General features: G+C 43.5%; 1 long non-coding RNA gene across 2 annotated transcripts in view; it reads left to right on the top strand.

The window, feature by feature from the left end:
- Nucleotides 1-22604, top strand: part of LOC110262089 (uncharacterized) — a 54107-nt gene that overhangs the window by 16843 nt on the left and 14660 nt on the right. Inside the window, exon 2 of one of the 2 annotated variants that reach the window (XR_014812460.1) lies at nucleotides 17026-18838. The exons of the other annotated variant lie outside the window; for it this stretch is intronic. This is a non-coding gene — a long non-coding RNA (uncharacterized LOC110262089). Of the gene's footprint in view, nucleotides 1-17025; nucleotides 18839-22604 lie in introns of those variants that run through there. 2 annotated transcript variants of the gene reach the window in all.

The raw sequence follows: 22604 nt of genomic DNA, 5'->3' as shown, positions 1-22604 counted from the left end.
ATCTCCTCACAGGGTTTACCCAAAGTCCCTTTTCCCATCACATATTGTCTAAGCTTCATGTACTTTGTGTGTGTGCATGTGTGAGACAACCACACTCTGGAGGCCAGAAGTCTAAAATAAAAGCAAGGTGTTGGCACAACCTCGAGCCCCCTGAGGTCTCAAGGGAGGTATCCTTGTTGCCCCTTCCAGCTCCTGATGGCCTGATGGTTGCTGGCAATTCTGAGCTCTTGGTCATGTGCTTTTTCTTGATAGCACTTTTCAAAATTTGTAACTCTATTTTTTGTATTTTTAAAATTTAAAAAAAGGTGTTTTTTTTTTTTTTTGTCTTTTTAGGGCCACACCCATGGCATGTGGAAGTTCCCAGGCTAGGGGCCTAATTGGAGCTATAGCCATTGGCCTACATCACAGCCACAGCAATGTGGGATCTGAGCCAAGTCTGTAATCCACACCACAGCTCATGGCAACACCGGGTCCTTAACCCAATGAGCAAGGCCAGGGATCGAACCTGCATCCTCATGGATGCTAGTCGGGTTCATTAAGCACTGAGACAGGAACTCCATAACTCTATATTTATTTGACTGATGCTAGGTGAATCAGTAGTGCCATCTTCATTCACTTTCCAAATGATACATTATTTGAGGCATAGTTAGAAGTACAAGAACTGTAACCGAAGCAGGATCCAACTGAAACAGTCCCCTGTGCACAATACTTGTGACGTAGTTGCCAAATGAATGCAGAGGCAAGACTGGAAATGGACCATAGGAAGCTGGACAAGCTGTTCTCCATATAGCCAGACTGATCCTCAAAACACTTCTGTGGTCCCCCATTTTACTCTGAATCAACACTGAAGTCCTTACAGTGTCATTCAGGCCCCTACACTGCTCTGATCTCACCTTTATTACTCCCCCCACCCCAGGGCTTGTCTACTGTATGACCCCTGGCTTCCTTGCTGCTCCTCAAACACTTCTGCCTCAGAGCACCTGGCTCTACCCTGCCCAGAATGCTTTTCTCGTAGACCTCCCTCAGGCCATGTTCCAGTGACATCTCAGTAAAGTGTTCCCTGCCCATATCCCAACCTTGGGAACAGCAGTGAGGGTCACTGTGGCTGAGGCAGTGTTCAGGGCGGAGGCCCACAGGAAGGATGTAGTCTGAGCCTACCCAAAGCAAGGTGTCTGACAGGAGAAACTGGTCTGGATTAGCAAAAACATGGAGAAAGAGAAGAGCTGTAGCCTTGGGACTTCCTGTTGTGCCTCAGGGGGAGACGAACCTGACTAATATCCATGAGGATGCAGATTCAATCCCTGGCCTTGCTCAGTGGGTTAAGGATCTGGCGTTGCCTAGCTGTGGTGTAGATCACACACTCGGCTCAGATCCCGAGTTTCTGTGGCTATGGTGTAGGCCGGCAGCTACAATTCACCCCTGGCCTGGGAACTTCCATATGCCTTGGGTGCGGGCTTAAAAAGACAAAAACAAACAAACAAACAACAACAACAAAAACCAGCTGTACCCTTGAAGTCCAACACTTCCAACTAAAGCTTTGGCTGCTCCCCATCTGCTCGACAACACAAAACCCCACCCAACCTGCCTTTTTAGAGGACCCAAATAAGAGGGGGAAACTCCCCAATATGTAACTGAGACTGACTTTCCCACCACCTGGCTGGGAGGACTAGGAACCATAGTTATTCGACTTTGAACAAACAGTTAAGGTAACAATTCGTACATCCATTTGTTCATGTCTACCCACTGCATTCAGAGCAAAGCCTTTCCCTAATATAACTGTCATGTAAACAGATGAAAAGGGAGAAAAATCATCATGTTGTTCACTTTAAATATACACACTTCTGTCAATTATACCTTAATAAAGGTGAACAAATTAATTTTTATTTATTTTACTCAATGAATTTTTTACATTTATAATTGTACAATGATCATCACAATCCAATATTATAGGATTTCAATCCCACAACCCCAGTGCATCCCCCCACCCCCCAAACTGTCTCCTTCGGAAACTATTAGTTTTTCAAAGTCTGTGAGTCAGTATCTGTTTTGTAAAGAAGTTCAGTCTGTCCTTTTTTTAGATTCCACATGTCAGTGAAAGCATTTGATGTTGGTGTCTCATTGTCTGACTGACTTCACTTAGCATAATTTCTAGGTCCATCCATGTTGCTAAAAATGCTGGTATTTTGTTCCTTTTGATGGCTGAGTAATATTCCATTGTGTGTATGTACCACATCTTCTTGATCCACTCCTGTCGATGGACATTTAGGTTGTTTCCATGTCTTGGCTGTTGTATCTAGTGCTGCAATGAACATTGGGATACATGTGTCTTTTCGGGTCACAGTTTTCTCTGGGTAGATGCCCAGGAGTGGGATTGCTGGATCAAATGGTAGTTCCATCTTTGGTTTTCTGAGGAATCTCCATAGTGTTTTCCACAGAGGTTGCACCAATTTACAATCCCACCAACAGTGTACTAGGGTTCCTTTTGTTCCACACCCTCTGCAGCACTTCTTGTTTGTAGATTTTTTGATGATGGCCCTTCTGGCTGGTGTAAGGTGTTACCACATTGTGGTTTTGATTTGCATTTCTCTAATAATGAGTGATGTTGAACATGTTTTCATGTGTTTTTTGGCCATCTGTATGTCTTCTTTGGAGAACTGTCTTTTTAGATATTCTGCCCATTTTTTGATGGGGTTGTTTGTTTTTCGGTATTGAGCTGTAGGAGGTGCTTATAAATTTTGGAGATTAATCCCTTGTCAGTCAATTCGTTTGCAGGGATTTTTCTCCCATTCTGTGGTTGTCTTTTCGTTTTGTTTAGGGTTTCCTTTGCTGTGCAGAAACTTTTAAGTTTAATTATGTCCCTGTTTTTACTGTCATTACTCTAAGAGGGAGATCTGAGAAGATGTTGCTGTGGTTTATGTTGGAAAGTGTTTGGCCTATGTTTTCCTCTAAGAGTTTTATAGTATCTAGTCTTATATCTAGGTCTTTAATCCATTTGGAGTTTATTTTTGTGTAAGGTGTTAGGGAGTGTTCTAATTTCATTCTTTTCCATGTGGCCATCCAGTTTTCCCAGCACCACTTATTGAACAGGCTGTCTTTTCTCCGTTGTGTATTCTTGCCTCCTTTGTCATAGATTAGTTAGCTGTAGGTGCGTGGGTTTAATTCTGGGCTTTCTCTCCTGTTCCACTGATATATATATGTCTGTCTTTGTGCCAGTACCACATGGTTTTGATGGTTGTTGCTTTGTAGTATAGTCTGAAGTCCAGGAGCCTGATTCCTCCAGCTCCATTTTTCTTTTTCAGGATGTCTTTGGCTCTTCTGGGTCTTTTGTGCTTCCAAACCAACTTTAAAATATTTTGTTCGAGTTGTGTGAAAAATGTCCTTGGTCATTTGATAGGGATTGCATTGAATCTGTAGATTGCCTTAGGTAACATAGTCATTTTGATACTTTGACTCTTCCAATCCAAGAGCATGGCATATCTTTCCACCTATTTGTGTCATCTTTGACGTCTTTTGTCAGTGGCTTATAGTTTTCAGAGTACAGGTCTTTTGCCTCTTTAGGTAGGTTTACTCGTAGGTATTTTATTCTTTTGGATGCGATGGTAAACGGGATTGCTTCCCTAATTTCTCTTTCTGCTCTTTCATTGTTAGTCTATAGAAATGCCATTGATTTCTGTGTATTAGTTTTGTATCCTGCGACTTTGCCAAATTCATGGATGAGCTCTAACAGTTTTCTGGTAGCGTCTTTAGGATTCTCTAGGTATAGTATCCTGTCATCTGCAAATAGGGATAGTTTTACTTCTTCCTTTCCAGTTTGGATTCCTTTTATGTCTTTTACTTCTCTGATTGCTGTGTCTAGGACTTCCAAAACTATGTTCAAGAGTAGTGGCGAGAGCCCGGACGTCCTTGTCTTGTTCCTGAGCTCAGCGGGAATTCTTTCAGCTTTTCACCATTGAGAATGATGCTAGCTGTGGGTTTGTCATCTGTGGCCTTTATTATGTTGAGGTAGTTTCCCTCTGTGCCCACTTTCGGAAGGGTTTTTATCAGAAATGGGTGTTGGATTTTGTCAAAGGCTTTTTCTTCATCTATTGAGAGGATCATATGGTTTTTATTCTTCAGTTTGTTAATGTGGAGCATTACACTGATTTGTGGATATTGCAGAACCCTTGCATCCCTGGGATAAATCCCACTTGATCATGATGTACAATCTTTTTAATGCAATGTTGGATGCGGTTTGCTAGTATTTTGTTGAGGATTTTTGCATCTATGTTCGTCATTGAAATTGGCCTGTAGTTTTCTTTTTTTGTGGTATCTTTGTCTGGTTTTGGTATCAGGGTGATGGTGGCCTCATAGAATGAGTATAGAAGGGAGTATAGAAGGGAGTATAGAATGAGTATCCCTTCCTCTGCAATTTTTTGGAATAGTTTCAGAAGGATAGGTATTAGCTCTTTTCTTTTTTTTTTTGTTCAGTAGAATTCTCCTGTGAAGCCATCTGGTCCTGGACTTTTGTTTGTTGGAAGTTTTTTGTTTTTTGTTTTTTTGTTTTTTTTTTTGTCTTTTTGCTATTTCTTTGGGCCACTCCCACGGCATATGGAGGTCCCCAGGCTAGGGGTCCAATCGGAGCTGTATCCCCTCCCCCCCCGGCCTAGGCCAGAGCCACAGCAATGCGGGATCCGAGCCGTGTCTGCAACCTACACCACAGTTCACAGTAACGCCGGATCCTTAACCCACTGAGCAAGGCCAGGGACCGAACCCACAACCTCATGGTTCCTAATCAGATTCCTTAACCACTGTGCCACAATGGGAACTGTTGGAAGTTTTTTAATCACAGTTTCAATTTCAGTTCTTGTGATTGGTCTGTTCATCTTTCCTATTTCATCTTGGTTTAGTCTTGGAAGATTGTACCTTTCTAAGAATTTGTCCATTTCTTCTAGGTTTTCTGCTATATTGGCATATAGTTGCATATAATAGTCTCTTATGATCCTCTGTATTTCTGTGATGTCCATTATTATTTCTCATTTCTAATTTTGATTTGAGTCTTCTCTCTGAAAAAATTAATTTATTTTTAAAAAGGAGCACTCAGAGTAGCAAACTCCTGATTATATAAAGTAAATATAATATTTTCTGTTTGGGAGTTCCTGTCGTGGCGCAGTGGTTAACGAATCCGACTAGGAACCAGGAGGTTTCGGGTTCGGTCCCTGCCCTTGCTCAGTGGGTTAACGATCCGGCGTTGCTGTGAGCTGTGGTGTAGGTTGCAGACGCGGCTCGGATCCCGTGTTGCTGTGGCTCTGGCGTAGGCCGGTGGCTACAGCTCCGATTCGACCCCTAGCCTGGGAACCTCCATATGCCGCGGGAGTGGCCCAAGAAATAGCCAACAACAACAAAAAGACAAAAAAAAAAAAAAATTTTTTTTAAATAAATAAATAAATAAAATATTTTCTGTTTGGTAAAGCCACATTCATGCACATGGTAACGTTACTATAACCATATCACAATGAACTAGCTCAGAGCTCTCAAAAACTTTGTTTCTCTCTTTATTATGCCAAAAAAAAAAAATCACAACTGAGATCTTCCTGTTTTTGATAAAATCTCAGCTATTTTGTAGGTTTCTTGGTTTTGTTTGTTTGTTTTCATTTTATGGCCACACCCATGGCACATGGAAGTTCCCAAGCCAGGGACTGAAGGCGAGCCACAGCTGCAGCAACAGAGATCCTTTAACCCATTGCACAGGGCTGAGGATCAAAGCTGCACCTCAGAAGTTGCCGTTGTGGCATAGTGGAAATGAATCTGACTAGTGTCTATGAGGATGCATGTTCAATCCCCGGCATTGCTCAGTGGGTTGGGGATCCAGCACTGCTGTGAGCTGTGGTGCAGATCTCAGATGTTGCTCAGATCCCACATTACTGTGGCTGTGGTGCAGGTGAGCAGCTGCAGCTCCAGTTAGACTGCTAGCTTGAGAAACTCCATATGCTCTGGGAATGGCCCTAAAAAGAAACAGAAAAAAAGAAACCTTCACCTCCTCAGCACTCCTTAGCAACCCAAGCCACTACAGTCACTTAACCCACTGAGCCACGGCACAAACTCCATATAGGTTTCCTTTGCTAATGATGCTGTTTTAGCCAAAGGATGTGCAAAAATCCTATATTCACAAATAGTTCAATACCAGCAACCACTTGTCTATGCTGTAAATAGGTTGTCAGCTGAAAAATGTTGACAATTTAATTACAGCTTGACAGCTATGAGGACAAGCCAACAGGCTACCCCTGCTGGCTCCATAAAACTGACTCATACACCTTGTAGAAGCTGCTTGATCTTTAAGTAATCACAAAAGACACATCAGCAAAGAGAGGAATTCATAAAAAGAGAATAATTCTTTGCAAAATAGAACCTGTCTTTGGATCTTCAAGAGTGAGCATATTTTAATAGGGCTCTTTGACTGCCTCTTTCTGCTTACCTATAAAATATTGACAGGTCTTCCTGCCTGGGAAAAATCAAAACTCATTAAACTCACTATGCCTTACTTGATTGAATAAAAGAAGTGGAAAGATAGACTGGTTATTATGAGAAAAAGAGAAACAATAGAAAGTGTGGAAATAGGAGCTCCAAACATCAATCTTAATTTGTGCATCCCTGAGCAAACTTTTAACTAGACATCAGCTTCCCATATCTCTTGTGGCAAGAATTCCCAAGGGTGTCCAGACCTGCCACTCAGTACCTTCCAGCCCATATGTGCCTCAAAGGTTACATTTCTATCTGTCGTCTTCCTGTTCCATTTTCCTAAGATTTCCCCATGATATACATGTTGGCTTTTGTTTTGAGGCTACCTCCAAATGCTACCTACCCCTGTTCTGGATTGAAAGGATGCTGTAAGGGAGTTTCTGTTGTGGCTCATTGGGTTAAGAACCAGATTAGTATCCATGAGAATGTGGGTTCCATCCCTGGCCTCGCTCCATGGGTTAAGGATCCTTTGTCACTGCAAGCTGTGGTGTAGGTCACAGATGTGGCTCGGATCCTGTGTTGTGGTGGCTGTGGTATAAGTCAGCAGCTGCAGCTCCAATTCAGCCCCTATCCTGGGAACTTCCATGTGATGCAGGTGCCGACCTAAAAAAGAAAAAAAAAAGAGAAAAAGGATCCTGTAAGCACAAAAAAGTCATATAAGAGCTCATCTGAAGACATGAGCCTTTGCTCTTTTTGATTTTTAAATTAAAGGAATGTTATGATGAGAGGAAAATGGGTGAGGGGAGGTGATAACTCATGTCTTGATCAAACTAATATTTTTAAAAATCTAATTCTTGGCGTTCCCGTCGTGGCGCAGTGGAAACAAATCCGACTGTGAACCATGTGGTTGCAGGTTCAGTGGGTTAAGGATCTGGTGTTGCCATGAGCTATGGTATAGGTCGCAGACATGGCTCAGATTCCACATTGCTATGGCTGTGATGTAGGCCTGCAGCTGTAGCTCCGATTAGACCCCCAGCCTGGGAACCTCGATATGCTGCAGGTGCAGCCCTAAAAAGACAAAAAGATTAAAAAAAAAAAAAAACTGATTCTATTGAAAGGCCAATACTACAGCAGGACTTCCATGAGTCAGACCATAAATACTGGTACCTCCTCCCTACACTCCGAGTATATTAACAGCTTTAGTTCCTTCTACCACACCTCTAATGACAATGGTCTTGATATCCTTCACTATCCTGGCCATCTTCTTGTTCATTACATAAAACGGATAATATAAAAATTTTGTCTTTTGGAGTTCCCATTGTGACTCAGTGGGTTAAGAACCTGACACCAGTGTCCGTGAGGATGTGGGTTCAATCCCAGGCAAGCTGTGGCATAGGTCACAGGTATGGCTCAGATCCCACACTGCCGTGGCTGTGGCATAGGCCTCAGCTGCAGCTCCAATTCAGCCCCTGGCCCAGGAACTTCCCTATGCCACAGGTGCGGCAGTAAAAAGAAAAAAACAAACTTTTGTGCATAGAAGGACACTATCAACAAAGTGAAAATGTAACTCATGGGATGAGAGAAAACCTTTGCAAATCATATCTGATAGAATAATATCCAAAATATAGAGAGAAACCTTAAAACTCCACAACACAATAATCTGATTAATAAATAGGTGGGAGTTCCCATTATGCCTTAGCAAGTTAAGGACCTGATGTTTTCTCTGTGAGGGTGCAGGTCAATCCCTGGCCTGGATCAGTGGGTGAAGAATCTGGCAGTTGCTGCAAGGGGCAGTGTAGATCTCCTGTGCTGCTCAGATCCATTGTTGCCATAATTGTGGTGTAGGCTGGCAGCTGTAACTCTGATTCAGCTCCTGGTCTGGGAACTTCCATATGCTGCAGGTGTGGCCATAAAAAGAAAAAGATAAAAACTAATAGGCATGAAATTTTGACATTTCTCCAAAGAAAATATGTAAGTGGCCAATATACAAATGATATACTGATGCTCAAAATCAGTAATCATCAGAAAAATGTGAATCAAAACCACAGTGAGATATCACTTCACACCCTTTAGGATGGCTATTACCAAAAAACAAAAACAAAGCCCAAGAATGGTCAAGGGTTTGGAGAAATTGAAACCCTTGTGTATTGCTGGTGGGAATGTAAAATGGTGTAGCTGCTGTTGAAAATAGTATGGCAATTCTGAAAACAACTAGGCATAAAGCTACCATATAATATAGCAATTCCACTTCTGGGTATATACCAAAAGCAGGAACTCAGATATTTGTACAGCTGCATTCATAGCAGCACAATACACAACAGTCAGAAGTGGAAGCAGGAGTTCCCGTCGTGGTACAGCGGAAATGAATCTGACTAGCATCCATGAGGATGCAGACTCCATCCCTGGCCTCGCTCAGTGGGTTAAGGATCTGGCGTTGTTGTGAGCTGTGGTGTGGGTCACAGATTCGGCTCGGATCCGGCGTTGCTGTGGCTGTGGTGTTGGCTGGTGGCTACAGCTCTGATTCGACCCCTAGCCTAGGAACTTCCATATGCCGCAGCTGCAGCCCTAAAAAGACAAAAAAAGAAGTGGAAGCAATGCAAATGTTCATCGGGAAATGAACGGATAAACAAAATGTGGTGTATATGTACTATGGAATATCATGAGGCCTAAAAAGGAAAGAAATTCTGACATAAACTACAGCCTGGGTGAAATGTGGAAATATTACACTGACAGAAGTCAGTAACAAAAGAACACATATTGTATGATTTTACTTATATGAAATAACAGGAGTAGTCACATTCATTGAGACAGAAAATAGAATGGTAGTTGCTACGCCCAAGGGGCAGGAGATTGGGAAATTATTGTTTAATGGGCATGGAGTTTCAGTTTGGGAGGATGAAAAAGTTCTGTCCGGAGAGATATGGTGGTTGTAGTGCTGGTTGTGATGGTGGCACAAGAATGTAAAAGTACCTAATGCCCCTGAACTGTACACTTAAAAATAATTAAAATCCTAAATTCTATGTCATGTGTATTTTACCACAATTTAAAAAATAATCCCATAGTGCTAAAGTGCTATCTTGTGTAAGAAGGTTGTGATGTGCCTTGTGTGTGTGAGATGAACTTCATTCAGGCATGATCCTGAATGTTTGCATTCCCCCCTACTTCATATTTTGAAATCCAAATACCTGGAGTTCCCATCATGGCTCAGAGGAAATGAAGCCAACAAGTATCCATGAGGACATGGGTTCGATCCCTGGCATTGCTCTGTGGATTAAGGATCCGGTGTTGTGTCACAGACGCGGCTCAGATCTGGCATTGCTGTGGCTGTGATGTAGGTCAGAGGTTACAGCTGGGATTTGACCCCTAGCCTGGGAACCTCCATATGCCAGCCGTGGGTGCAACCCTAAAAAAAAAAAAAAAAAAAGAAAAAGAAAAAGAAAAAAAAATCCTAATACCCAATATGATGATATTAGGAGGTGGAGGTCTTTGGAAAATGATCAGGTTATGATGGCAGAGCCCTCGTGAATGGCTTAGTACCCTTCTAAAAGACACTTCAGGGAGTTCCCATTGTGGCACAGCAGAGACGAATCCGACTAGGAACCATGAGGTTGCCGGTTCGATCCCTAGCCTCGCTCAGTGGGTTAAGGATCTGACGTTGCCGTGAGCTGTGGCGAAGGTCGAAGATGGGGCTCGGATATGGCGTTGATGTGGCTCTGGCGTAGGCTGGCAGCTGTAGTTCCAATTAGACCTCTAGCCTGGTAACCTCCAAGTGCCGTGGGTGCAGCCCTAAAAAGACAAAAAGACCAAAAAAAAAAAAAAAAAAAAGACACTCCAGGAGTTCCTTGGTGGCACAGCAGGTTAAGGATCCAGCATTGTCACTGCAGTGCCTGGGATCACTGCTCTGGTGTGTGTTTGATCCCTGGCCTAGGGAACTTCCACATGCTGCAGGCATGGCCAAAAAACAACCCCCATACAAACAAACAAAAACCTAATCTACCAAACCAAAAAGACAGGCACCCTTGGTTCCCCTTCCCTTGGTTCATGTTGTTACCATTATAAGCCACAGCAAGAACACAGTCATCTACAAACCAGAAAGTTGGGCTCTCAAAATCTGCCAAAGCCTTGATCTTGGACTTTCCAGCCTCCAAAACTGTGAGAAATAAATTTTTATTGTTTATAAGAGCCACCCAGTGTATGATGTTTTGCTACAGCAGCCTAAAGGGACTAAGACATTTTTAATTTATATAGTACTTTGGCTATGAGCCAAGTTTAATGTGCTGTATATCAACAACATACGTTACATGAAGTGTCTTTAAACAGAAACATACATGGCTATTTACTGATTGGTTGATGAAAATATTGTGATCAGAGGCTCATAGGATCCTAACTTTGTATTTCTCTTGTGAGCACTGCTTAGTGTTCAGAAATTCATTGTTTGTGATGACTTAATAGAATAATTACTGTGAATAATGAGAATCAACTGGATGTTTTAAACTCCACAGTTCATTGGAATTCTGTCATGGCTCAGCAGAAAGGAATCTGACTAACATCCATGAGGACACAGGTTCGATCCCTGGCCTCACTCAGTGGGTTAAGGATCTGGTGTTGTGTAGGTGGTATGAGCATTGTATGCTGTGGTGTAGGTCAAAGATGTGGCTTGGATCTGGCATTGCTGTGGCTGTGGCCAGAAGCTACAGCTCCCATTGGACCCCTAGCCTGGGAACCTCCATATGCTGCAGGTGTGGCCCTAAAAAGACACACACAAAAAAATTTAATTTAAAAAATATATAAATAAACTCCACAATACATATTTTTGCTTTAAATGGTCAATTATCTTTTAAGAGTTTTTTTTAAGACATTTTATACTTGTCACATGTTTACCACTTCTAGGCCTCTTCATTTCTTTCTGGTAGATGCAGATTTCTATCTGATATCATTTTCCTGCTGTCCCAAAGAGTTCCTATTTTTTGAAGTAAGGGTGTGCTGACAATGAATTCTCTCGGCATCTTATGTCTAAAGAAAGATTTGGGGTTTTTATTTTATTTTATTGGAGTATAGTTGATGTCCATTGTTAGGTTAGTTTTGGGTATATAACAAAGGGATTCAGTTATACATATACACATATCCATTCTTTTTCATATTCATTTCTCATTTATGTTATTACAGAATACTGAGTAGAGTTCCTTGTGCTATACAGTAAGTCCTTGTGGATTATCTATCTTATATATAGTAAGTGGCATGTATATGTTAATTGCAAACTCCTAATTTATCCCTCCCTGCCACAGGTCCCCTTAGCTAACCGTAAGTTTGTTTTCGAAATCTATGAGTTGAGGACATTATTTACCATTTGTTTTTGAAAAATATTTTTGCTGAGTTTAGAATCCTGGTTGACTGATTCTTTCAGTAGTTTAAAGACAAGCCACTGTTATAAGACTTACATTCTTTCTGATGACAAATCTACTATCATCTTCAGGTTTTGTTTCTTGGTACATAGCGTCTTTAGCTTTCATTAGCTCTTTTTAAGATTTTTCTTCTTATAATTAGAATTACAGCATGCCTTGGGGCAGTTTTCTTCATGTTTCTGCTGCTTGGAGTTTGTTAAACAACATGGATCTGAGGTTTATACTTAATTTGAAAAAATGTTGGCAGCAATGTCTCTGTCCCTTCCTCTCTCTTTCTTCTTCTGGAACTCCAGGAACATGTGTGTAAAGGCCACTTGGTGTTATGTCACAGCATACTGATGTTCTATTCTTTTCTTTTCAGTCTCCTGTCTCCCTGTATTTTGTATTGGATAGTTTCTATGGCTATGTCTTTAAGGTCACTAATCTTTTATCTGCAGTGTCTAACTATCCTTAATCACATCTGGTATTTTTCTTTTTTTAAAATTACTCAGTGAATTTTATTACATTTATATTTGTACAACAATCATCACAACCCAGTTTTATTGCGTTTCCATCCCAAGCCCCCAGCACAGCCCCCCCACCCCCAACCTGTCTCATTTGGAAACCGTTAAGTTTTTCAAAGTCTGCGAATCTGTACAACTGGTATATTTCATCTCACACATAATATTTCTTAACTGCCTAATTTTGATTCAGATCTTTTTTAAAAATAACTTTCAGGAGTTCCTGTCGTGGTGCAGTGGTTAACGAATCCGACTAGGAACCATGAGGTTGCAGGTTCGATCCCTGACCTTGCTCAGTGGGTAACCAATCTGGTGTTGCCGTGAGCTGTGTGGTGTAGGTCGCAGAGGCAGCTCGGATCCCGAGTTGCCGTGGCTCTGGCGTAGGCCGGCGGCTACAGCTCTGATTCGACCCCCAGCCTGGGAACCTCCATATGCCTCGCGAGCAGCCCTAGAAAAGGCAAAAAGACAAAATAAATAAATAAATAAATAAATTTCAGATCTCTCTTTATCATGCTCATACTTTACCTTCATGAATAGATGGAGGGGGTTTAAAATTATAGTTGTTTGAATGTCTTTGTCAGAATTCTACCATACCTGTCATTTCTGTGTCTTTCTATGGATTGGTTTTTCTTCTCATTATATTTGCTGCTTCCTTTTATACCTGGTATTTTTTTTTTACCTTATTCTTTTAAATTATATGCCTGGTATGTTTTGATTACATATCTCATAATTTATTATTATGAATTATACCTTCTAATGCTAGATTTTTTTTTAATTCCTTCAAATATTTTTTACTTTTTTGGATGCAGTGAGGTTACTTGGAAACAATTTGATCCTTTTTTCTTTTTCTTTTTTTTTTTTTTTGTCTTTTTGCCATTTCTTGGGCCAATCCCGTGGCATATGGAGGTTCCCAGGCTAGGGGTCGAATCAGAGCTGTAGCCACCGGCCTATGCCAGAGCCACAGCAACGCAGGGATCTGAGCCGTGTCTGCAGCCTACACCGCACAGCTCATGGCAACACTGGATCCCTAACCCACTGAGCAAGGCCAGGGATCAAACCCACAACCTCATCGTTCCTAGTCAGATTCGTTAACCACTGAGCCACTACGGGAACTCCTTTCTTTCTTTTTCTTTTTCGGACATGCTGCAGTATGCAGAAGTTCCCAGGCCAGGGACTGAACTGAACCATAGCAGTGACAATGCCAAATCCTTAATCATTAGGCCACCAGGGAACTCCCAGTTTGATCCTTTTTTTTTTTTTTTTTTTTTTTTTAAGGCTGCACCCATGGCATATGGAAGTTCCCAGGCTAGGGGTCGAATTGAAGTAGCTGCTGACCTACGCCACAGCCAAAGCAATGTGAGATCCGAGCCACATCTTTGACCTACACCACAGCTCACAGCAACAGAGGATCCTTAAACCACTGAGCGAGGCCAGGGATTGAACCAGAAACCTTCTTATTAGTTGGATTCTTATCCCAATGAGCCACAATGGGGATTCCCCAGTTTGATCCTTTTGAGGCTTGCTTTTACACTTTGTTAGATGCAACCTAAGTAGCCTTTAGTCAAGGGCTAATTTTGCCCTACTACTGAAGCAACGCCTTTCTGAGTACTCTACTTGAATGACAAGGCCCTTGTATATTAGGAGGGCTTTTGGTTCTGGCCAGAGGGAACACAGGCATGTGTGAGGTGGTAAATTTTCACCCTGCTTCTTTGAGATGTTCTAGACTCTGGTAGGTTCTTTATGTGCAAGTACTGATGAATACTCAGCTAAAAGGTAGAGAGGAGGAGTTCCCACCATGGCACAGTGGGTTAAGAACCTGACTGCAGCAGCTTGGGTCGCTGTGGAGGCGTGAGTTCAATCCCCAGCCCAGTGCAGTGGGTTAAAGGATCTGGCATTGCTGTAGCTTGTGGCATAGGTCACGGCCGCAGCTTGGATTCATTTGACCTGGGTGTGGCCATTAAAAAAAAAAAAATAGTGGGGAAACTTCTGTAGATTTCTAGAGCTTTCTTTCTGAGAGGCTTTGCTACTGCATACATCCTGTGTCCTGTGAATTGTAACCACCTTAGTTTCCTCTACTTCTTAAGGGACATTGCTGTGCTTTGTTTGGGTTACCCTCTCTGAGTGCAGAAAATTCTCTCCATGCAGTAGGCTGAGTCCCTCATACTATTCACCTCATCTTTTCCCTCTCTGTTCATTCTTTTTCATCTCTATGACTTGTTTTCTTTATTTCTTTTCTTTTTCTTTTTCTTTTTTTTTTTAAACTTCCCGAGCTAGAGATCAAACCTGCAGTTAACAGCAGTGAACCAAACCGTGGCAGTGACAACACAGGATCCTTAACCAGCTATACCACAAGGGAACTCTTGCATGACATGTTTCCAGTGCTTTTAAATCTTAGAGTTCTCCAGGGCTCAGTCCTTGGGTTCCTTCCCTTTTTACTCTATACCGCTCTCTTAGGAGCTCACCTTCTCACATGGCTTTAATACCATCGTTACATTTGGGACTCCTCTATTCACTTCTCCAGGCTGGATCTCACTTCAGAATTTCAGAATTATTTTCTCAGTTGTCTTCATGATATCCTAACTTTGATATGTAATTGTCCTCTCCAACTTAATGTATCCTAAAATTTGCTTCTCATTGGTCTTCTCTTTTTCTCTCTCTTACAGTCTTTTGTTTGTTTTTAGGGCCACACCTGAGTCATATCAAAGTTCCCAGGCTAGGAGTCAAATCAGAGCTTCAGCTGCTGGCCTGCATCACAACCGCAGCAACTCAGGATCTGAGCTGTGTCTGCAACCTACAACACAGCTCACTGCAATACCGGATCCTTAACCCACTGAGAATCGAGGCCAGGGATTGAACCTGCATCCTCATGGATCCTAGTTGGGTTTATTTCCCCCGAGCCACAATGGAAACTCCTCCTATAGTCTTCTTAATGGCAACATTTTTCTTCTAAATGTTTGGGGCAAAGACCTTAGTGTCATCCTTGACCCTTTTCTTTCTCTTACTCCTCAGATTCAGCTTGTTATTACATCCTGGCCACTTTACCAGATCAAACCCAAGAATTCAATGTTCCTCTCCTCTCCCATTATGTCCACCCTGGTCCATGCCAGCATCATCTCTTACCTGGCTCTATTAAACAGCATCTTAACTTCCCTGCTTCTTTCAATGTAGCAGCCAGTTTCATCCAGATTACTCATTAGTTATAGCATATTGTTCCTCTGTTCAAAATTCGACAAAATCTTCCCAATTAAATAAAAATAAAAGCCCAAGTCCTTACTCTAACCTGCCAGTCTCATTCCATCATCACTCTGCCCACTGCCCCTCCATATACACACACACACACTCACTCTAGTCACTCTGCCTCATCACTGTTTCTCAACTATTTCAGGAATCTTCCCACCTAGGCCTTTGCTGGGAATTCTTTACCTCTGTTTGGAATTCTCTTGTCCCAACAAACCACATGATCAGTTCCACATTCTCTTCAGATGTTTATTTAAAAGTTACTTTTTCATTGAGACCTTCTCTAACTTAACTAAATATCTGTATATCTTTGCTTGTATTTTCTTTTCTTTCTTTTTTTTTTTTTCTTTTTAGGGCTACACTTTCGGCATATAGAGGTTCTCAGACTAGGGGTCAAATCAGAGCCACAGCCAAACAACGCGGATCCGAGATGCATCTGTGACCTACACCACAGCTTATGGCAATGCCAGATCCCTGGCCCACTGAGCAAAGTCAGGGATTGAACCCTCATCGTCATGGATACTGGTCGGATTTGTTTCTGCTATGCCACAACGGGAACTCCTGTATTTTCTTATTTAGTCCTCATCACCCTATGAGGGAGGTACTATTAATTATCCCCATTTTACAATAAGGAATATAGAAGTTAGAGATGGTAAGTGAATTGTTCAAGGTCACACTGCTAGTAAATTGTAGAGCACGAAGACTGATTCCAGAACCTCCTCTATATCCTATCTTTAACCTATATATAGGATATTCAGCCTATATATGTATATATATTTATCATTTATTATATATGCATATAAAGCTACAATGAAATAAAACTTTCTAACCTCCATATTTTAAGCAACTGGTGGAGACTTGGAAGTAGAATGATGCATTGATCCAGTTAGTATTTACTGAGCATCTGCTATGTGCTAGGCATTGTGATGAATGCTCAAGATGTAGAGGTGAAAGATGCAGTTGCTGTCATTGAGGACATCACAGTTGGGAATAGGGCAGAAGGCAGATACCTAGAAGTCCCATGAGGAAAGAACTGGGTAGAACTCGTGCATAGAAATTACAAAGAAAGATTCTGATACAACACAAGTGTTCCTAATGGTTGAAGCTGTCTGAAAATGGAATGGGCTGAAACAGCTTTTCTCATAGGAGGTTTCCCCAGCAAAAGTGAGGAGATAATTGTCCTGACTGTTATAGAAGACACTGAGTCAAGCATAACATGGCTGGTTAGCCACCAGGCAATTGCTCTGATATGGGTTTTGTTTTTTGTTTTTTGTTTTTTTGCCTTGCCCAAAGCATGTGGAAGTTCCAGGGTCAGAGATGGAACTCAAGTCACAGCAGTGACCAGAGCCACAATAGCAACAATGTCAGATCCTTAAACTGCTGTGCCACAAGGGAACTCCTGAGCTGGGATTTTTAAAGAAAAATTTCAACAAAATTTCTACTACTTGCAGAAAAGTGTGCAGGACCGAGGGAACAGACAAGAATTTTGATGCATCCAGGGACTAGCAGAAGCTGGAAGGCGTTTCCGCCCTTCTCCATGAAGATGCCAGAGGAGCCTGATTAAGAGATGGAGCCTTGGGAAAGAGCCTCTCAGAGAGACAGGGAATTTCTGGAAAGTATAGCAACTGCCAGAACTGAGACAATACAACACCCACAGAAACAATCAGTATATCTCAGTTTCTCTCAGGTCAGGTAGTTCTGTTATTTGCACTGTCACTCAGTCACCAAACCCAAATGGAAGCCAGAGGCTAGGCTGCAGGGTGATGCCATTAAGGGATGTAATACAATCTACAGTGGCCAGCGGGCCAGAGCACCAGAGGGGAAGGAGGGTGGACATGGATCTAGACCAACAAATGGAGAACAATCAGCACACTTGGCTAAAGGCCCTTCTTTACTAAGAAGCAAAAAATTCTCCCTGAGATCTGTAAAAGTGAACGATCAGGAAGTGAACCTCAACTATGGGAGAAAATTAGAGCTGAACGGAAAATCCAGTTCTGCTCTTCCCAAGTCTCTTTCCCACCGCAGCACCCCTCCACCCCCCAACCCCTGCACTCCAGTGAGCACCACCTGCCCTGGAGCCTGGGCGAAGCACCAGGGCTGGGGAGCCTCCCTCCTGCGCGGGAGACCGAGAAGAGCCGGGCGCGGGGGTCTCGGCTCAGCTTTCCCAGGCGGAGGAGGCTAGGCTGGGGCAGGTGTCCCGCTCTGCGCAAGCGCTGGTGTCCGCAGGGTCCGCCCAGCCCTGTTCTGCGCGTGGGGGTTACCGCAGCCATTCAGAATGCCCAGGGTGCTAGACAAGTAGGGTTCTCCACGTGGGCAGAGGCGAGGTTGTTCAGGTGGCAAGGATCCAAGGCAGAGCCTTCTTCCCCTCCGGGTCCACCTACCGCCCCTCCCTACTCCCCAACCAGAAAAGGACACGCACACAAAAAACTTTTGCCACGCTATTAATATATTCGCGTTTCCTCCCACTTTCCCAATGGCCTACCAGCTGCAAAACTCCTGAATAGAAAGCTTAATTGTGCTTTGTCATGCAGAGTACCTCGATTTTCTATAGAAGGTTACAAAGGGCCATTTGAAGTATTTCTTTCTCCGCCTAATAGTGAACCATTTGCATAGGGCACCTCTGCGCCTGCCAGACCCAGGTAGCAGTGCCGTAGCTCCAGGGGCCCCCCGGGCAACAAAACTCAGTGGGGTTTCCAAGGGGCCCCCACTCCGCCTCCAGCTCCAAATTCCGACTTTTCTCTCCATTTCCTCGGGTCACCACAGACCAGGCACCAGAGGATGCCAAGCCTGAGTCTTGCAGGCCAAGGTGGTCTGGCTCCTCCAGCTGGCCTATGGGAGGCCCTGGGAGAGCCCCGCCCTTCTACTCTAGGCTGAGTGAGGTCTGCTCTAGGCAGAGCCTCTTGAGCCCAAGTAATGTTTTCAGCGGTTACCTGCGAGTCCAGAAACCAGGCGGTTACCCAAGGGAGGCCCTCCGCCCACTTGCCTCCCACGTAAGGCCCAAGGGAGGTACTGAAGGAACTGAAGCTGCTTGTGATGTGGGTAGAAGTTGTTCCATTTCTCCCAGTTGATTGGCAGGGCTGCCTTGAGAATATCTTTTCGTGTTGCTTGTTTTGACAGTTCAAATCCAGGTCTATGTGACATATAAAGCTAATAAAATTCTAATTTCATTGTTAATCTTATTTCATTGCAGTATAGGTTTTTACCCTCACACCTGCGTGGCAGGGTGTAATTCCATTAATAAAAAAAATCAACATATTCATTGCATGTCTTTTCCCTGATGATATATTGTGAGCAGTGTGAGTTGAAAAAGAACCATTTATTCCCACCGTGAATGAGCCTGCATGGGGCAGGAGCTTCACCTGCCCCTCAGTCAATTAGGAATGTATCGAAAAGTCTAGCAGAAAACGAGTTAAATTAACCGTTGGCTAATTTCCTTGTGTCCCTCCTACATAATCCCCCCTTTTCAGCTTGCCCCAGAAATTACCACATGTTGCAAGGTTCAAATAGTGCCTAATGAAACAGTGACTAAACGCTTCTCCCTCCAGCACCACCATCGGGGGAGCCCTTTCGTCGGCCTGCAAAGCCTGAGTGATCTCCAACTCCCGGTTCTCGGGTCCTTAAAAAAAAAAAAAAAAGAAAGAAAAAAGGGTTTCTTTGGTATGAGAAGAAAAAAAAAAAAAAAAAAAAGGCTGTCAATAACTTGTGATCCAGTCTTAGTGCTACCCGCTCACTTCCTGCCACTAGGACCCAGTGAGATTCAGAGCTGCAGGTGCCCTAGGTAAGGGCCGCTTGGGCACCCTCCCCTCTCGCTGGAACCCTGGAGTTGGGAGAGTTGAGCCAGGGGCAAAGGAGATTGGAGGAGGATGGGGAGATTGGCTTGGTGAACAAAAGGCAGAGATATTGAAGAGACAGAGACACACAAGGCAGAACGAGAACAAGAGAGAGAAAACAAAACAAAACCAAAAAAAACAGCAGAAGCAGAGAATGAGAGGGAAGCAGATACAGGGACAGACAACGCTGCCAACTTTCAGCTTTCTTCTCCCAAGTTAGAACCACGTGCCTGGCTCAAGCAACTCATCAGCCCCTGAGGGAAGGTGTTTTGAAGTCTTGAGATGCAAGCCCTAATAATTAATCGTGGTCATTAATTAATTAAGGAGGAAAAGGGGGAGGTGGCTTGCTGCTGCTTGACCCCAAACAATTTAAATTAGGCTTTGTGAAGGTGGACTCCAAAAGCCTGCCCTCCCCCTCCTTCCTATTATTTCTCTTTCACGCTCTCAAAAATTTCCATTATAATCCTCAGCGGCCTGGGGCCGGCAGAGCTGCGCGACGCTCTCGAGCCCCTTCCCAGCAAACCGAGGCCAAGCTGGCTTCGACTCCTCCGAGCGCGCTGCCGCCCATGGGCAGGGAGCTTTCCCATAAGGAGCAGCTTCCACCTGCCTTTTTTTTCTGCACCTGCTGTGGGCTGTTTCTTCCTGAACTTCAGAAACCAAATAGTTGCCTAAGAATTAGTCCCGCTGCAACGCTCACAAAGGCTAAATATCGCTACATCTCTGTTTCTCTCCCTCTCTCTCCCTCTTCCTCTCCCTCTCCCTCCGTCTCCTTTTTCCTCCCTCTCCCTAGAGACTTGAGTTCCTTATTTGAAATGGGGCAGCTAATACAAAGTCATCAAAGCACTATGGTTCTTGTCTTAAAGTGACAGCCCTCTTTATGGGGCTGTTTGAAATACGCCCCCTGCTTTTCAATGTCTCTCTATCCATCTTTGTCTGCTCTTCAGAAAAGCGGACAATATAAAGCCCAGCCTGGCGAGCTCCCCACGCTCAGGCCTGGGCAGTGCCAACCTCCGCCTTTAAGCAGATTGAAATTGTCACTGCTTCATTAATCTGAAACTAGTTACTTTCCTAAGCACACAGCACACACTTCCGATCTGTCGGGATTCACTCAGAGGAGCCCCTGGGGCCTTCCTGGGTTTGGGATTTGGAAGACTCAACAAAGGTAGGACAAGGGTTCAGGAAAACATAGGGCTCTGCTTGAAGAAAAGCAATGCCCAGTGCAGAAGGGCAGGCATTGACATCATTATAAGCGCACACAAAACACCATTTTCAGAGACTATGGCGTGCCCAAGCTTTTGGAGGGTGTACTTGAGAACAAGGGGTCCAGCTATGGGAACAGACAAGGACATCTACTTCCACGTGGAGTAGGGACTGTGAGGACTCACAGGCTTTGCATTTTTTCCCTCCCCGAACAGAAGCAGCTTGCTTCCAAATCTGAGTCAGGGTTGGTTGTGATTTTTCCCGTGTGAGCTCTGATTCACCTCTGTTCTGGGATCTCTTAAGTTCCTGTTCTTGATGCTCCCTCCCAGTTCTAGCTTGTGTTACCCACTTCAAGTTCCAGGGCCTTGGGTGAGGAGCCCTGTGCTCCTCTGGAATCTCTTATCTTCTGTGAGACAAGCTGACTCTTTTCTTCCTACCTCCACCGTTAACAAAAGACAATACAAAAGATTCCTCTACTTTTCATATTTCCAGCTGGCTTAGAATAGCAAGTTTTTGGATTCTATTCCATCTGATTTAGGGAAGAGACGTGGGCACTTTTTTTCAGAGAAGCTCAATTTTCAGTAATGTGAGCCTAAAGATTTATAAAATAGATTTATATTAAATTATGTTAATAGAAGCCTAGTAAATGCACCATTTAATTGCAAGGAAAAAATGTTCCCTTTTAAGAGGTCTGTCACCTTAACAGGTACATTCAAAGATTCCCTGTGAATAATGAAAATAGGAACAATTGCTTTGATGCACTGAGCTGCATTCATGTCTAGGACAGCTTTAGGCTGTGTTTGGAGAGGATGGGAGGAGCTCCTTTTAAAGCAGTGATTGCTCCTTTAAACCCAATTTCCTCTAGCAAATAGGTTCTATTGGAAGTGTCATTCTTACCGCCTCCTTACACCCTTGAGATCTTACCCAGGGCTCTCTGTCTTGCCTTGTTGTTCAGCCTTTTTCCCCCTTGGCTAGCCCAACTCTAGGCATTTTCCCACCTCCCTCAAAGAAATCTCTTAAGTAGTGACATCAAAAATGAGTGGAGTTCCCGTTGTGACGCAGTGGAAACAAATCTGACTAGGAACCATGAGGTTGCGGGTTCGATCCCTGGCCTCGTTCAGTAGGTTAAGGATCTGGCGTTGCCATGAGCTGTGGCGTAGGCTGGTGGCTGCAATTCTGATTAGACCCCTAGCCTGGGAACCTCTATATACCACAGGTGTGGCCCTAAAAAAAGAGAGACCAAAAAAAAAAAAAAAGTGGAAACTGCAGGAGAGATAGAACTAGGAAGAAAAAAAGAGCAAGGGAGGAAAGGAAGGAAGGAAGGAAGAGGAAAGAAAAGAAAACGATTTTGGTAAAAAAAAAAAAAAAAAACCCTTTTCTTTCCACATATACAACCACTACCAATAGAGTCCCCCCACCCAACACACACATATGCATACATGCACAAACACACATACACGCACAGATCCTGTTGCCCTCTGTGACTACATTTAGTTTGAACAATCACCTTTCTGGCAATTCTCTCACTATAGTCAGAGTGGGCTAAGCAAACTGCGTTTCTGACCCCATTGGATATAACTGGGCAGCATTGATGAGGAGCAGGAGTGATGGGGGGAAGGAGGAAGACAGAAATCAAAGATTTTGCATCTCAAAGCTTTTGTTTCTCCTAAATTATCTTCAGATATCCTTGGGAGAATATGCTGGGGGCAGGGGCACACAGGAAGGGGGGAGTAAACTACAATGGCTACTTCAAAATAAGAAGAGGGGTGAGGTCTAATAACACCAGTGTCTCTATTACCTGGGCCCATGAACACCTGGAATGGTCCCTTCTGCCTGGAGCCTAGTTTATAATCAAGAAGGCTTGCCTAGTGTCACTATCATTGTTAGGCCCTTGGCCTTGGGCTGGTGTTAGTCACTGAGTGGGTGGGTGTGAGGGGGAAAGGTTTCTGCTCCTCTCTTTGCTGGGAATGTCTGGACTGGGTCAAGACACAATGGCAGGA

This window comes from Sus scrofa, chromosome 8, assembly GCF_054392235.1.
Source record: "Sus scrofa isolate SSC_HxYL_T2T_F1_AM1 chromosome 8, Sscrofa_HxYL_maternal_Yorkshire_Landrace_v2.0, whole genome shotgun sequence".
NCBI classification, from domain to species: Eukaryota; Metazoa; Chordata; class Mammalia; order Artiodactyla; family Suidae; genus Sus; species Sus scrofa.
This window is presented reverse-complemented; position numbering and strand designations above follow the sequence as displayed.